The sequence below is a fragment of the Bombus terrestris genome, chromosome 17, assembly GCF_910591885.1.
Source record: "Bombus terrestris chromosome 17, iyBomTerr1.2, whole genome shotgun sequence".
NCBI lineage: Eukaryota > Metazoa > Arthropoda > Insecta > Hymenoptera > Apidae > Bombus > Bombus terrestris.
The window spans coordinates 2391013-2406326 of NC_063285.1; the positions used below are offsets into that span (position 1 = coordinate 2391013).

At 40.8% G+C, this 15314-nt stretch overlaps 1 pseudogene; it reads right to left on the bottom strand.

Moving 5' to 3' along the window:
* Positions 1-7736: 7736 nt before the first annotated feature.
* On the bottom strand, positions 7737-8408 carry LOC125386685 (annotated as a pseudogene).
* Between the last annotated feature and the right edge of the window lie 6906 nt (positions 8409-15314).

The window sequence follows — 15314 nt, forward strand, 5'->3', positions numbered from 1 at the left end:
GGTATATGTGTAATAGGCCGTGTTGGCTGCGGTCAGTATTTTTTTTGCTTTCGCGTGGTCATTTAGGTTTTGAAGATAAAGCACGTGCTTACCTGCATGGATTCTTTTGATATGGAAATTCTTGATTTTGAGGGAGTTTTCCATGAGTGCTATTGTCTTTCGGGTCTTGTAATGTTATGTTGATGGAGGGCGGCCTGGCCCGTTTTGCCGATGTGCGGGGGTCTGCCTGGTCTTCAGCGGGGTGGCTGGGTGGCAGGCCCTTATGCGTTTGGTTTTTCAGTAATGTTGAAGGTTGTGGTGTTTTTTTTTCGGCGGAGCGTTGGGGGGGAGGGGTGCTTGTCCGGGCGGTATAGCTTTTGCTCGTGGTTATTGGTGACGTGTCCAGGGGAGTGGGCTGTCTGGTTGCCTTTTTCCTTAATACGTCGTTTTTTTTTTAATGTTTTCGATAATGGTTTCATGCGGTTGCGGTGTGCAGGGGTCTTGAGCTTGGAGGGCTTCGAATCTGTTTTTTAATGTGATTGCCATTGGTTGAGGTTTTGGGCTTCTTTTTTGTTTCGTATTTTCGTTTTTTTCGTCGTGCTCTTCTTGTGCATCGCTTTCTTCTCCTTTTAAATTTTCTTGTTTTGAGTTTATTTTTTTCCTGCTTACCAAGTTTGGAGGCGGATTGAGTTCCCGCGTCTTTTGTGCAGCAGTTCTTATGCTGCTATCTTTAATTATTTGTTGTTTTTCTATCTTTCTTTTGATTCCTTTTTTTGTCGGGCTTATGGCGGATTCCGCCTCCTTGGTTTCGATTTCATTCCTTTCTTCTTCTATTTTTATATTGTTTGTAGAGTGGTTGATGTTATCACTATTTTTTCACTGTTTAGCACTCTTTTTGTTTTTCTTTTTTTTTTGCTCTCTCACTGTCTACTGTACACTGTATAGCTTGTCGCGCTCACTGTTAGGGCCTACGCCTGGTTATCCCTTAGGGCCGAGAGGTCCGGCCTGCTCGGAGGATCACGGTCAACTGCACGCAGACTTTGTCCTTCGGGTAAGATGATTGCCAGATGTCAACGCATCTTCACAGTATATGTTTAGATGGCCGAGGATCCGTTACCCGTTTGTTAGGATTTCTTCTAGACTGTCATTTATGGGTAAAGCTATAGTTTTGAGACATGTTTTGTAAGTTATATTGGTTTTTAATTTATTGTTTTCGTCAAAAAGTTTATCTATATGTGGCGGCACTCGACAAGCCAAATATCATCCACTCGACACTAACTAGTGTCGGACGACGGCAGCGCAGTGGTTAACGCGGGCAGTTGACCGTGATCCTCCGAGCAGGCCGGACCTCTCGGTCTTAAGGGATTACCAGGCGTAGGCCCTAACAGTGAGTGCGGCAAGCTATACAGTGTACAGTATACAGTGCGAGAGCGAAAAAAAAAACAAAAAGAGTGCTAAACAGTGAAAAAATAGTGTAGTATCGTGGGCAAAAGGTCCAAGATATCGGCCGAACCGTATACAAAGTGGCGAGAGCCGTGGCGCCGTCGAGTACATCAATGTGTCGTCGGTCCTTTCAAGTGGACAGTTTTGTGGAAAGAGCCTACGTGACCCTGGCCACGGGGTTTCGGGACACGTGTTCGATGGGACGAGAAAAGACAAAGAAACGCTAAGGGTAGAGTTAGTTGAGACGCCAGCGAGGACGAATGCAAGAGGCGTGCAGTATGAGTTGAGAAGTGAGAGCGTGCGAGTGCAGATGCCGAAGACGAGAGTTGTATAGTTGCTAGTGTTGTAGAGAGATCGAGTTGTTAGAGTTATAGAGTTGCGAGAGTGATTTCAGCGGAATAAGACTTTTGTGTTTTAGTTCAAGTTAAACATTCATAGTTCTCTGTCCAATTAATCTCTGATATTTTCATTTATCTTAATAAATAGTATTAGGAGAATTTTACAAATCTAAATTATCCTAATCCTATCCTGTTTCCGATACTACAATAGTGATAACATCACCCCTACTACAAACAATATAAAAATAGAAGAGGAAAGGAATGAAATTGAAACCAAGGAGGCGGAATCCGCCAGAAGCCCGACAAAAAAAGGGATCAAAAGGAAGATAGAAAAACAACAGATAATTAAAGATAGCAGCATAAGACCTGCTGTACAAAAGACGCGGAAACTCAATCCGCCTCCAAATCTGGTAAACAGGAACAAAAAAACATCAGACAAGAAAATTTAAAAGAAGAAGAAAGCGATTCACAAGAAGAGCGCAACGAAAAAAACGAAAATATGAAACAAAAAAGAAGCCCTCAACCAATGGAAATCCCAATAAAAAACAGATTCGAAGCCCTCCAAGCTCAAGACCCCTGCGCATCGCATCCGCAGCAAACTATTATCGAAAACATTAAAAAAAACGACGTATTAAGGAAAAAGGCAACCAGACAGCCCACTCCCCTGGACACGTCACCAATAACCACGAGCAAAAGCTATACCGCCCGGACAAGCCCCCCCCCCCCCCGCTCCGCCGAAAAAAAACACCACAACCTTCAACATTACTGAAAAACCGAACGCATAAGGGCCTGCCACCCAGCCACCCCGCTGAAGACCAGGCAGACCCCCCCACATCGGCAAAAGGGGCCAGGCCGCCCCCCCCCACATCGGCAAAAGGGGCCAGGCCGCCCCCCATCAACATAACATTAGAAGACCCGAAAGACACAATAGCACTCATGGAAAACTCCCTCAAAATCAAGAATTTCCATATCAAAAGAATCCATGCAGGTAAGCACGTGCTTTATCTTCAAAACCTAAATGATTACGCTAATGCAAAAAAAAATACTGACCGCAGCCAACACGGCCCATTACACATATACTCCAAAATCTCAAAAACCCCACACGTACCTACTAAAAGGGCTAGGAAACAGCTACACAGAAGCAGAAATACTAGAAGACCTAAAAGCCCTGAAAATAGAAGAACTTCACTAAAGTGTCTCGATTCTCACCAAGAAAATCAAGGGAGAACAATATATTGCTCCCAATCTATATAATTCAAGTATCCCCCGATAGCAACATTGGGAATCTACTAAAAATAAACAGACTAAACTACCTGAAAATAGCATGGGAAAAAATAAAAAAAAACGACATCACGCAGTGCTACAAATGCCAGCGAATAGGCCACACAGCACAAAACTGTAACCTAAACTACCGCTGTGTAAAATGCACTGAGCCGCACGGACCAGGCGAGTGCAAGATAAAAAAAGAAGTCGCAGTAAGCAAAGAAAAAATCTACTGCGTAAACTGCAAAAACTTCGGGCATCCTGCATCATACAAAGGATGCCCAAAACTCGCCGAACTACGTAAAAAGATTAATGAAAAAATCACCAAAGCAAAAACAACAAAAACCGAAAGAATCGCCCAAATAAGCCGTAAGTACGTCCCCGAGATAAAGTTCGCGGACATAGTAAAACAAGGAACAAGTATAAACGAGACAAGCCCACAAGTAACAATTATAGCGGCACGAGTCAAACAAAACCCCAACCCAACGATATACTCACCCCAAATAAGCATAATAAATGTCATTGAAGACTTCAAAAAAAGCATTCTAAAAGCACTAAGCGACCGATAGACACAACTAAATGAAATAGAAAAAGCATTAAATACGCATGAAGAAAGAATCGGCTCCATCTTCAACATCATCGAAAATATAGACGAAGATTAGCCAAAACCCACTCGTCCACCAATCACAGCAAAAAACAAATCAGATAAAAGTTAAATATCTGAAAATTATCTCAATAAACGCCAACTCCCTAATCTCAAACCAAAAAAGGTACAGCATGCTAACACTAATTAAGAAAGAAACCCCCGACATAGTACTTATCTCAGAAAGAAAACTGAACTATAGAAACAAAGTGCACAACAAAAACTACTCTATAATAAGACACGACAGACCAAACGCTACCCAAGGAGGAGGAACGGCAACCCTCATAAAAAACCCCCTGAAGTTCAAAACAATACAAAACGACAAAATAACAAACTTCAAAATCCTAGAGACGACGATCATAAAAATAAAAATAAACAATAAGGAAAACTTATTTATCTCCGCAGCCTACGCAGCCTACGGAAACCAGAAACAATTTAATGACGAATTCGACAATCTCTTCCAACTTTTACAGCTCGACAAACAGGAAAACTACTACATAATAGCCGGTGACCTTAACGCCAAACATACCAGCTGAAAAAACGAAATAAACAACACGAGAGGAAACTCCGTCAGAATCTGGCTAGACAATAAAAGCATTTTCTACAAAACAAACCTCTACAGCTCCGAGCTACCCGCTTACCCAAAAGGACGCTTCTACCTAGACATATGCCTAGCAGACGCCCGAATAAAATTCCAAAACTTACGACCAAGTAACACTCTTAAAACCATAGACTACGACAGCGACCATAACGCCATAGTATTTCACATAAGCTAGAACACATCTGACTACCTAACACTCGAAACATAGACCGAAACACCCAGGTACAACTACAAAAAGACAGACTGGAAAAAGTTCCAAAACCTACTCGAACAGAACTGCGACCTAAAAATCCATAACAATGTCAACCTAACAGACAGACAAATCGACTCGTTCATAGACGAAATAGAAAAACATATACAAAACGCCCTACTAGAATTCGTACCGACGTTAAAAAAAAGACTCCTGCTAGCCATATGTAAACTATAAATTAGAAAAACTACAACGAGATAAAAGCTACATACTATCTAAATTAAACAACCTAAGACACAACTACTCTTACGACAAAAGAGAAGACATAGAATTCCTAAAGTACCTGCTACACGAAATAAAATCACAACTAAAACAAGAATTCGCAAACTCTATAAATCAGTACTGGATAAATAAAATAAAAAATATCTCCAAAAAAGACTCTGCTAGCATGTTCCCGCAGATAAATCAAATTTTCAGACCAAAGGAACAAAACTCCATTCCGCCCCTCAAACTGCCACCAGAAAAAGCCTCCCTCATCCAAGAAGCAGGCATCGAGATACACAACACCAACAAAGACACCGAGGATAACTTCATAATATCAAAAACAACGGAAAAACTAGACATTATCGGCACCCACTTTGCCAAAACTCACACACAAAACGAACACATGGGCCGAGAACAATTAAACAGAATTATCATCGCCGAAACAAACAAACTAAAAAATAAAATAGAACAAGACATAGCGCTAAACAAAACAGTCTGCACATTCTCAAACGAAAACACATCGGACGACCCCAAACAGCCCGACCCAGAAATAAACTACTTTACAAACTTCAATTAACTAAGTACAATCTTCTGCACACTAAACGACAAAAAATCCGCCGGCTTCGGTGGCATCCCAAACATCTCGCTCAAACGCTTACCAAACAAGATAAAATGGTACTACACAGTACTGTTTAATAACGCACTAAACAACACGTACTTCCCCAAAAAATGGAAAAAAGCCAAACTCATAGCCATTACAAAAAAAAAAAAAAAAAAAATACAGACGGTTCATCACCTGCAAACCTACGACCTATAAGCCTCCTTCTGCTTAAAAAAAATAAGGTAATAGCGGAAAATCAATTCGGCTTCCGTCACAAACACTCCACAATCCACGCAATAAACAAACTTACGTCGGATATCTGCTGGGCACTTAACGCAAATCAACGAGTAGCCGCCTGCCTAATAGACCTCGAAAAAGCCTTCGACACAGTCTGGATCCCAGGGCTCATTTATAAAATGATTAAAAAGAACTTCCCCGAATACCTAATCAAAATAGTATGGGACATGGTAACAAACAAAACTTTCATAATGACCGACGGCTCGCACACTTCAAGCAAAGAATTCTCCATAGAGAACGGCCTGCAACAAGGAACAGTAAACTCCCCGCTACTCTTCAGCATCTACAATAACGACTTACTAAACCTCTTTAACCTCAACACATCCACACACAAACGCTCCATAGCCTTCGCGGATGACCTAATCATCTACGTAACAGGCCGCAAAACCAAAACGATAAGAACAGAACTGCAAGAACTCTTTAACAAAATCAGCGATTACTATCACACATGGAAACTAAAAATTAACGCAAGCAAATGCGAAATCATTCTATTCAGACCCATGACAAGCAAAATCGGTCCAGCAGAAAGGGAACACGTCAGGAAATTCCATCTAAAAGAAAAAGCAAACGAAGAGAACCTCATACCACACAAAAATTGCGTAAAATACCTAGGAGTAAATATAGATGAAAAACTAAACTACAAGCAACTCACATCGAAATCCAACTCTCCAAAGCCAGCAAAGCTTTTTGGAATACAAAAAGGCTGTTTTATTCCAGATATCTCGATAGCAAAGTAAAAATCATGTGCTACCAAACGCTAATAAGACCCATTATAACCTACGGCTATCCAATATGGTACAACATACCAGCGTCAGTAATGGAAAAAATTCGCATATTCGAAAGAAAATGCACCAGAGCTTGCCTGAGCATTTACAGAACAGAACACAGCGGATACAGAAAATACGTAAAAAACAAAAAAATATACGACTTAGCCAACATCCACCGCATCGACTGTCACATCCTAAAACTAACAAGAAACCACTTCGCGCAAGCCGCGAAGATCAAAGAAAACAGCCTAATCTTCGGCTGCTTATTCCCAAACGACGCATACTCCAAAGACACTCTGTTAACAGGCTACATCCCCCCCCCCCCGAACCTAGACGAAAGAAACTATCTCCAAGACCAAAACAACATCCCTATAATTTACCATATGCAAAGGAAAATAAGAATGAAATCTATACAATACGAGGAGAACCTAATTGGCCGTACTGCAGACACTAGGTGGAGATACAACATGGCACTCCCCCAAAAGGATACAGAAGACAAACACAGAAAAAACACAAAAAAATATTGGTGGATACGGAACCCATAACAAAAAACAACAAGATAAAGAGCCACAGAACGGCAACGCTCACCAAATAAAGTGTAAATATGTAAATATGTAAATAGATAAACAAATATTATACTAATCCCACAGAACACCCCTCCCATCCCTCCCTAATAGGCTAGCGAACTGTCCTGTTTTTGCGTCCAGGCTTTCAGGACATAAATTAAAATATCGTACATTGGCACAGCGCAACAGCGGCTTAAATTTAAGGCACAATAATAAACTTAAAATAAAAAAAAAAAAGTAATAATGCATGGCTACGTTTATTCTGGAAAAAAAATATGTAAAAAAAATATGTAAAAAACCTGGAATTAATAAACAAAAATAAAAAAAAGCAATGGTTAACGCCTTAGGTTGCGAACGTTCGGAACCCGAGTTCGAATCCCGGCGACCGGAGTCCGATTTTATTTCCACGTACCAAAAAAACGGAGGAAAAATCAGCAGTATCCCGGCAGCGACATCTACAGCCCCCAGTGACAATTACAGCGGACCAGACCCAACAACTATAACTCACTCACGGCCACCTCAACATATTTTTAATTTTTAAATTTAATAGTAATGAATTTATTAAAATTATAATTGATAATAAGCAAATCATACATAATAAAAAGATAAATAAATCAATTAATAGGTATCATTTGTGGAATTCGTTAGAAGTAAATTTTAATTACTCTAATTGATTTAAAAGATCAATTCTTAATTTCAGACATTTAATGATAGAAAAATAATAAGTTAAATTATTAATTTTAGAATGACAATCTAATGTTATTTAATTAACTAATTTTTCATATTAATTTTTTTTAATCCGATTTGAAAATAATTCATAAGAAGTTCTTTCTAATATAATTGGTATAAAACTATGATTTATTCCACAAATTTCAGAGCGTTGACCAAAATAAATTCCAGGACGAATACAAAATATGTTTAGTTGATTAATTCTATCAGGAATTGCATCAACTTTAATTCCTAATGAAGGGATTGTTCATGAGTGAATTACATTTGTAGAAGATACATTTATACGTATTGAAATTTTAAATGGAATAATTAATCGATTATCATTTTCTAAAAGTCGAAATTGATTTATTGATTCACAATTTAATATATATGAATCAAATTCATAGTTATTAAATTCTGGATATTCATAAGATCAATATCATTGATGACAAATAGATTTAATAGAAAAATAAGGATTTATGATTTCATCAATATAATATAAAATTTTTAGTGATGGAAAACGAATAATTATTAAAATAATTATAGGAGTTAAAGTTCAAATAATTTCAATAGTATGATTTTTTAATAAATTTAAGTTTAAGAAATTATTTAATGTAAAATCTATAAGGAAAAATGTAGTTAAAGTAATAATAATAATAATTATTATTATAGTTAAATTATGAAATGAAATAAGATTATCTGAATAAACAGAATTTGAGTCTTGAAATATAAATATATTTCATGTAGAAATTTTTAATAAGTAAGTTTATTTGAAATTTAAGTTCAATTCAAAGTTAATGTTTTATTAAAATATATATATGTCGGAGATGAAAAAACACCGGAACCTTCCCTTTGGAACTTTGGGAAGACCCCTAGTATTGTAATTTAGATTTCACCATAGCCGTATTGAGAAACTGTTGTCATTCGATCCGACTGTACTTATTTGAGATTTATGATAGTGAGCTCGGGCTCGAGGCGACAATCAGTCGCCGAACGTAGCCGCGGTCCAAGGGATGAACGTTTTATCTAACAAAGGCACAGAGTAACTCTATACCTCTCCTTAAAAGAAATACTTGGGACAGGGCACGACGGTAAACGTTTCAATGGTTTTTGCCCCGTGGCTCGCCACACGCAGACTGTCCTTCGGGTAAGATGATTGCCAGATGCCAACGCATCTTCACAGTATATGTTTAGCTGGGCGAGGACCCGCTACGAATATTAAGTTTCAATTATACAAAGTCTTTCAAATAGACAAATAGCCTGTGCCCCAACTACGGGAAGATAAGAGAAATCTATCCTTCCACGAACGACGCTTCTCGCTAGCAACTTTCCCCAAGGACGGCTAATATTTTTCTCTAACCACCAACATGGAAATTGACCAATTAACAGCAACGTCAATTTCCCTCACCCTTCGAACGAAGACTTTTCTCCGCGAATCCGATGATCTCGTGCCCTTAGGCACACCCATCATAGTTTTCTTCGACAGCGTCACCGCGACGGAGAGTCATTCTCTCTAGTGCGATCTCATCAGTAATCGACCTGTCTTTCGTATACGTAATAATTGCCCCTTGCTCTAACATACAGTGTAACTTAGACGCTAACGAAGGGTAAAGTTCGTCATCCCGTTGACCGCGGATTCGTTATTGAGCCTAGGATCATTGTCAATAGCTTCTCGAGTATCTAATTATCGCGATTACTTGTCCAATTCCATCATAGTCATATTTGCACTAGTAAATATCTCCTCTATCGCATAACGATCACGTCTAGCGTCAATAGGGATTCGTTTCACGCCCTTAACCCTAATTCTAACCTTAACGCCGACCCGACATCAGAAGTGGGATCAGTGCCGATTATAACAGTGTTAGAACTTACGACCATCGTGCGCGAGTAATCCAGTCGCTAGTGCAAAATCGAGTGTGAAACCTAACAAGTTTTCGCTATCACGTTTTAACCCTTAAAATCGCACGTTCCGACCCCGCTGCATGGGGCGCAGCTGTCAACCTGACTATGAAAGGAAACCATAATTTCAATAACGAGTGGCGAGTCGACTTCTACGTACTGGAAGCATCATCGGGTAGATCAAGTCATCTGGGTGAGTCGTTTCCATTTTACTCCGATTCGAGAGCCGAGCGTTCACTAATTAAAGAGTCCGTGGCCTCGAGACTTCTGGCAAAAGAATGACTGACATATTGGTAATGCGAGGAGTAGGAAATACCTATATTAAACATACGCCTCCCATTTGTTCATCGTGTGTATTAATGATTTTTACATCGAAGATGATTTCTCATGTCCTTGCTGATAGTTATCTAAAATATGATATCGCGATTAGTTGCGGAACTCTAAGTCTGGGTTTTGACGTAACATTACACAAAATAGCCTCGCTATGTGTAAAACGAAAATAATTAATGTCTGTAATGAAACCGCTGCAAACGAGATCGTCGTTAATGAAGCCGACACTGATGTACATGGTAATAATAAAAGTCGATCAATTTCTCTTCTCGACAAATTCAAAGATTCATTCGTTACGGGTTTCCTGCGTATTCGTGTAAATACAGGCCGGTTAGAAATACGATAATTGATCCTAACATCACCGTACGAGGAAGTCCTTATAGACTTAGCGAGGAGGACCGAAGAGCGGTACGTGAGAAAATAAGGGTTTCAATTAAAGCAAAGATCATAAGGCCTAGTAATTCGCCATTCGCGAGCCCTACGTAACTCGTGAAGAAGAAAACGGTTCAGATAGATTACGAGTGGATCCCCGAGAGCTAAATCAAAGTACCGTCGCGGATCAGTACCCTTTACTCCTTATTGCGGATCAAGTCGCGAGATTGCAAGAGGCGAGATATTTTATTAGCCTGGATATGGCCAGCGGGTTTCACCAAATTCCTATTTATCCTAATTCAGCGGAGTATACAGCGTTCGTTACCCCTGACAGACAATATGAGTAGATGACGATGCCGTTTGAACTGAAAAATTGCACCGTCCGTCTTTCGGAGGGCCATTCGCAAGGCCCTAGGCGACCTCGCTCATTCGTACGTTGTTATTTATTTCGATAACGTTCTAGTTATTGCCGACTTGATAGATCAAGCGTTAGGAAGATTGAACACCGTATTAGATACCCTCGTAAAAGCAGGATTCTCTGTTAACTTTGCGAAATGTTCTTTTCTAAAAACATCGGTGCTCTATTTGAGATATGTAATTCATAACGAAGAAGTCCGTCCCAACCCGGGTAAAATACACACCTTAAGTTCTTTACCTGTGCCAACGGCCGCCACACAGTTCAGGCAGTTCATAGGGTTAGCTTCATACTTCCGAAAGTTCATCCCTAAATTCTCACAGGTGATGAAACCCCTGTATGCGCTCATCTTAGATAACAGAAATATAACTTGGACAGATAGGCACGAGAAAATAAAACAGGGAGTTTCCGCCCTGATCGACGCGCCGGTGTTAATGATATTCGACCACAATTATCCGATAGAACTACATACTGACGCTAGTTCGGAGAGTTACGGGGCGATTTCGACGCATCAAGTCGAAGGTAAAGGCAAAGTAATAGAGTATTACAGCAAAAGAACTACCCTCGCGGAATCTAGGTATAATTCCTACGAACTAGAGACGATAGCAGTCGTAAACGCAGTCGAGCATTTCCGTCACTATCTACATGGACGGGAATTTCTTGTCGTCACGGATTGCAACTCGTCGAAAGCGTCGAGTAATAGAGTACATTTAAATGACAGGGACCATAGGTGATGGGCCTACTTGCAGACTTTTGTTTTTATGACATTGTGTATCTGGAAAGTAAACGGACGGCCCACGTAGATTTCTTCTTGCGAAATCCCGTAGACTTAGACCACCGTAAAATTGATAAAATTGGGGAGAAAGAAATCAATCTGGCCGAAATATCGGAAGACTGGCTACTAGCCGAACAACGTCGTGATTCTCAAACCTTGGAAATCGTCAAGGAATTGCAAAACGATGAGCTCGCGGAAGACACCGCGAATACATACGAATTACGGTCCGGTACTCTTTACCGTAGGATACAAAGAAAAGACAGGACTCTCTGTTTACCTGTAGTCCTAAGAGGTTTTAGATAGTCTGTTATTAACCATGTGCACCAGTCAATTATGCACTTAGGTTGGGAGAAAACGCTCGAGAAACTATACGAGTATTACTGGTTCGAAGGGATGGCGAAGTACGTTCGCCGATTCATTGAGAACTGTCATGCTTGTCAAGTTTCGAAAGCTAGTTCAGGTAAGATACAAGCCGAACTACATCCTATACCTAAGACCAGCATGCCCTGGCATACGGTCCACATGGACATAACAGGCAAGTTGAGTGGTAAAAGCGATTCAAAGGAGTACGTCATTGTTTTGATCAACGTGCTCACTAAATTCGTATACCTGCATCATAATCGTAAGATAGATTTCCGTAACACCATTAAAGCGCTTAAATCCGCTATATTTTTATTCGGAAGTCCCTGCCGGATAATAGCAGATCAGGAAAGATGTTCTAAGGGTAAAGAATTTCGAGAATTCTGCGAAAGCAAACGAATTAAAGTTCGCTTGATAGCGACCGGTGCTAGTAGAGCCAATAGACAGGTAGAGCGTGTTATGCGTACATTGAAAATATGTTCACGGTAGTAGAGACGACCGGGCGGTCATGGCAAGACGCGATTGGGGAGATACAATTGGCCCTGAATTGCACCACCAACCGCGTGACTAAGGCGAGCCCACTGAAACTACTAATCGGTAGGACAGCAAGACCGTACGACTTGTTGCTACCTGATAGCGTTGAAGAAAGAGGAATAGACATCTCCGATGTAAGACAACAGGCGACAAAAAAAAAAAACATAGCAAGTAGCGCCAAACACGACAAAGAAAGATTCGATAACATCAAAGCTAAAGTGGTTAGGTTTAATGTCGGTGATTTCGTATTGCGCAAAATCGAGGAAAGAAACCAAACCAAGTTAGATCCAAAGTTTAGGGGCCCATTCGTAATAGCAGAGATTTTGGAAGGGGATAGATATACTTTAAAGACATTAGACGGCAAACGATCGTATAAATACAGTCATGACAGATTAAGAAAAATGCCGAATAGTTGCGTTCCTGCTGAGTTGGACATCTGTAGTGATGACAATGGCAGTGACAATGACGATATGACTACACCGATCTCAGAGGATCATTAACACTATGACTATGACATGTAACATAGTGTTTCCACACACAAGCCTAGTGTTACCATACACTAGCACACAAGCCTAGTGCGACCACACACTAGCATTCGATATTTCCACACAAGCCTAGTGCGACCACACACTAGCATTCGATATTCCCACATAAGCCTAGTGTGACCACACACTAGCATTCAGTGTCTCCATACACGCCTATTACATCAATGCACTCGTGTTCAGTGTCTCCATACATTGCACTCGCATTCAGTGTCTCCATACACGCCTATTACATCAATGCACTCGTGTTCAGTGTCTCCATACACTGCACTCGCATTCAGTGTCTCCATACACGCCTATTACATCAATGCACCCGTGTTCAGTGTCCCCATACACTGCACTCGCATTCAGTGTCTTCATACACACCTATTACGTCAATGCACCCGCACTCAGTGTCTCCACACACGCCCAGTGCGGTAATATGATCCAACAAACTGAGACTCCGTGTACGAAATCGAAAATGATCTGTCATGTCATTACGGTCTGACTGGTAACTCACAAAATGCAACTGGCGCTTTGAATACCAATCATAATCCTACTGACTTTTGTGTTTTTTTCTTCCCTACTTTATCATTGAACGTCCGATCGAAATTTTTGTTGTTAACCTGGGCCCTTGATCTATTTGGACAGTTAGTTAAACCATAAATAAACTAGTGTAATATAATTTAGCTAAACTATAAAGGAGTAAAATATTAGTCATATCAAGTCTAATGTTGGGAGAACCCAATATTTTAGATCCACCCGAGGACGTGTGATAGTCAGAATGGCCGTGTCGGAGATGAAAGAACACAGGAACCTTCCCTTTGGAACTTTGGGAAGACCCCTAGTATTGTAATTTAGATTTCACCATAGCCGTATTAAGAAACTGTTGTCATTCGATCCGACTGTATTTATTTGAGATTTATGATAGTGAGCTCGGGCTCGAGGCGACAATCAGTCGCCGAACGTAGCCACGGTCAAAGGGATGAACGTTTTGTCTAACAAAGGCATGAAGTAATTCTATAGCTCTCCTTAAAAGAAATACTTGGGACAGGGCACGACGGTAAACGTTTCAATGGTTTCTGCCCCGTGGCTCGTCACACGCAGACTTTGTCCTTCGGGTAAGATGATTGCCAGATGCCAACGCATCTTCACAGTATATGTTTAGCTGGGCGAGGACCCGCTACGAATATTAAGTTTCAATTATACAAAGTCTTTCAAATAGACAAATAGCCTGTGCCCCAACTACGGGAAGATAAGAGAAATCTATCCTTCCACGAACGACGCTTCTCGCTAGCAACTTTCCCCAAGGACGGCTAATATTTTTCTCTAACCACCAACATGGAAATTGACCAATTAACAGCAACGTCAATTTCCCTCACCCTTCGAACGAAGACTTTTCTCCGCGAATCCGATGATCTCGTGCCCTTAGGCACACCCATCATAGTTTTCTTCGACAGCGTCACCGCGACGGAGAGTCATTCTCTCTAGTGCGATCTCATCAGTAATCGACCTGTCTTTCGTATACGTAATAATTGCCCCTTGCTCTAACATACAGTGTAACTTAGACGCTAACGAAGGGTAAAGTTCGTCATCCCGTTGACCGCGGATTCGTTATTGAGCCTAGGATCATTGTCAATAGCTTCTCGAGTATCTAATTATCGCGATTACTTGTCCAATTCCATCATAGTCATATTTGCACTAGTAAATATCTCCTCTATCGCATAACGATCATGTCTAGCGTCAATAGGGATTCGTTTCACGCCCTTAACCCTAACTCTAACCTTAACGCCGACCCGACATATATATATATATATATCGGAGATGGAGAGACACCGGAGCCTTCCGTCGAAACCGGGGAAAACCCCTAATATTGTAGTTTGGATTCCACCATAGCCGTAGTTAAACAATCACCGTCCTTCAGCCCGATTGTAATTGCCTGCAATCTATGAGAATGAGTTTGGGTTCGAGGTGTCAACCAGTCACCGAACGTAGCCGCAGTCAAGGGACGAACATTTTTCTAACAAAGTCATGAAAAAGTCTATAGCCCTCCATAAAAAGAAATAGTTGTAACGGCACTCGACAGTAAGCATACTAACGGTTTCTGTCTCATGGCTCGTCATAAGCAGACCCTATTCTATGGGTAGGTCGATTGCCGGTTGTCGAGACATATTCGCAAAACATCGGCAGCCAGCCTAATGACCCGTCATAAACCTTAAACCTTAATTAACGAAAATAGGCAAATAGTCTTTTCCGTGAAGGACACTTCCAAAGACTGACCAATTAACAACAACGGCAATTTCCCTCACTCTCCGAACGAAGACTTGTCTCCAAGAGTCTGCTGTCTGCCGCAAGAAGATGCGGACCGAAAAGCAGAAGGAGACAAGGCGCCGGAAATGGAGCCGACCAGCCACATCATCCAAGGTGTTTTGCTTAAGGTGCCGTGCG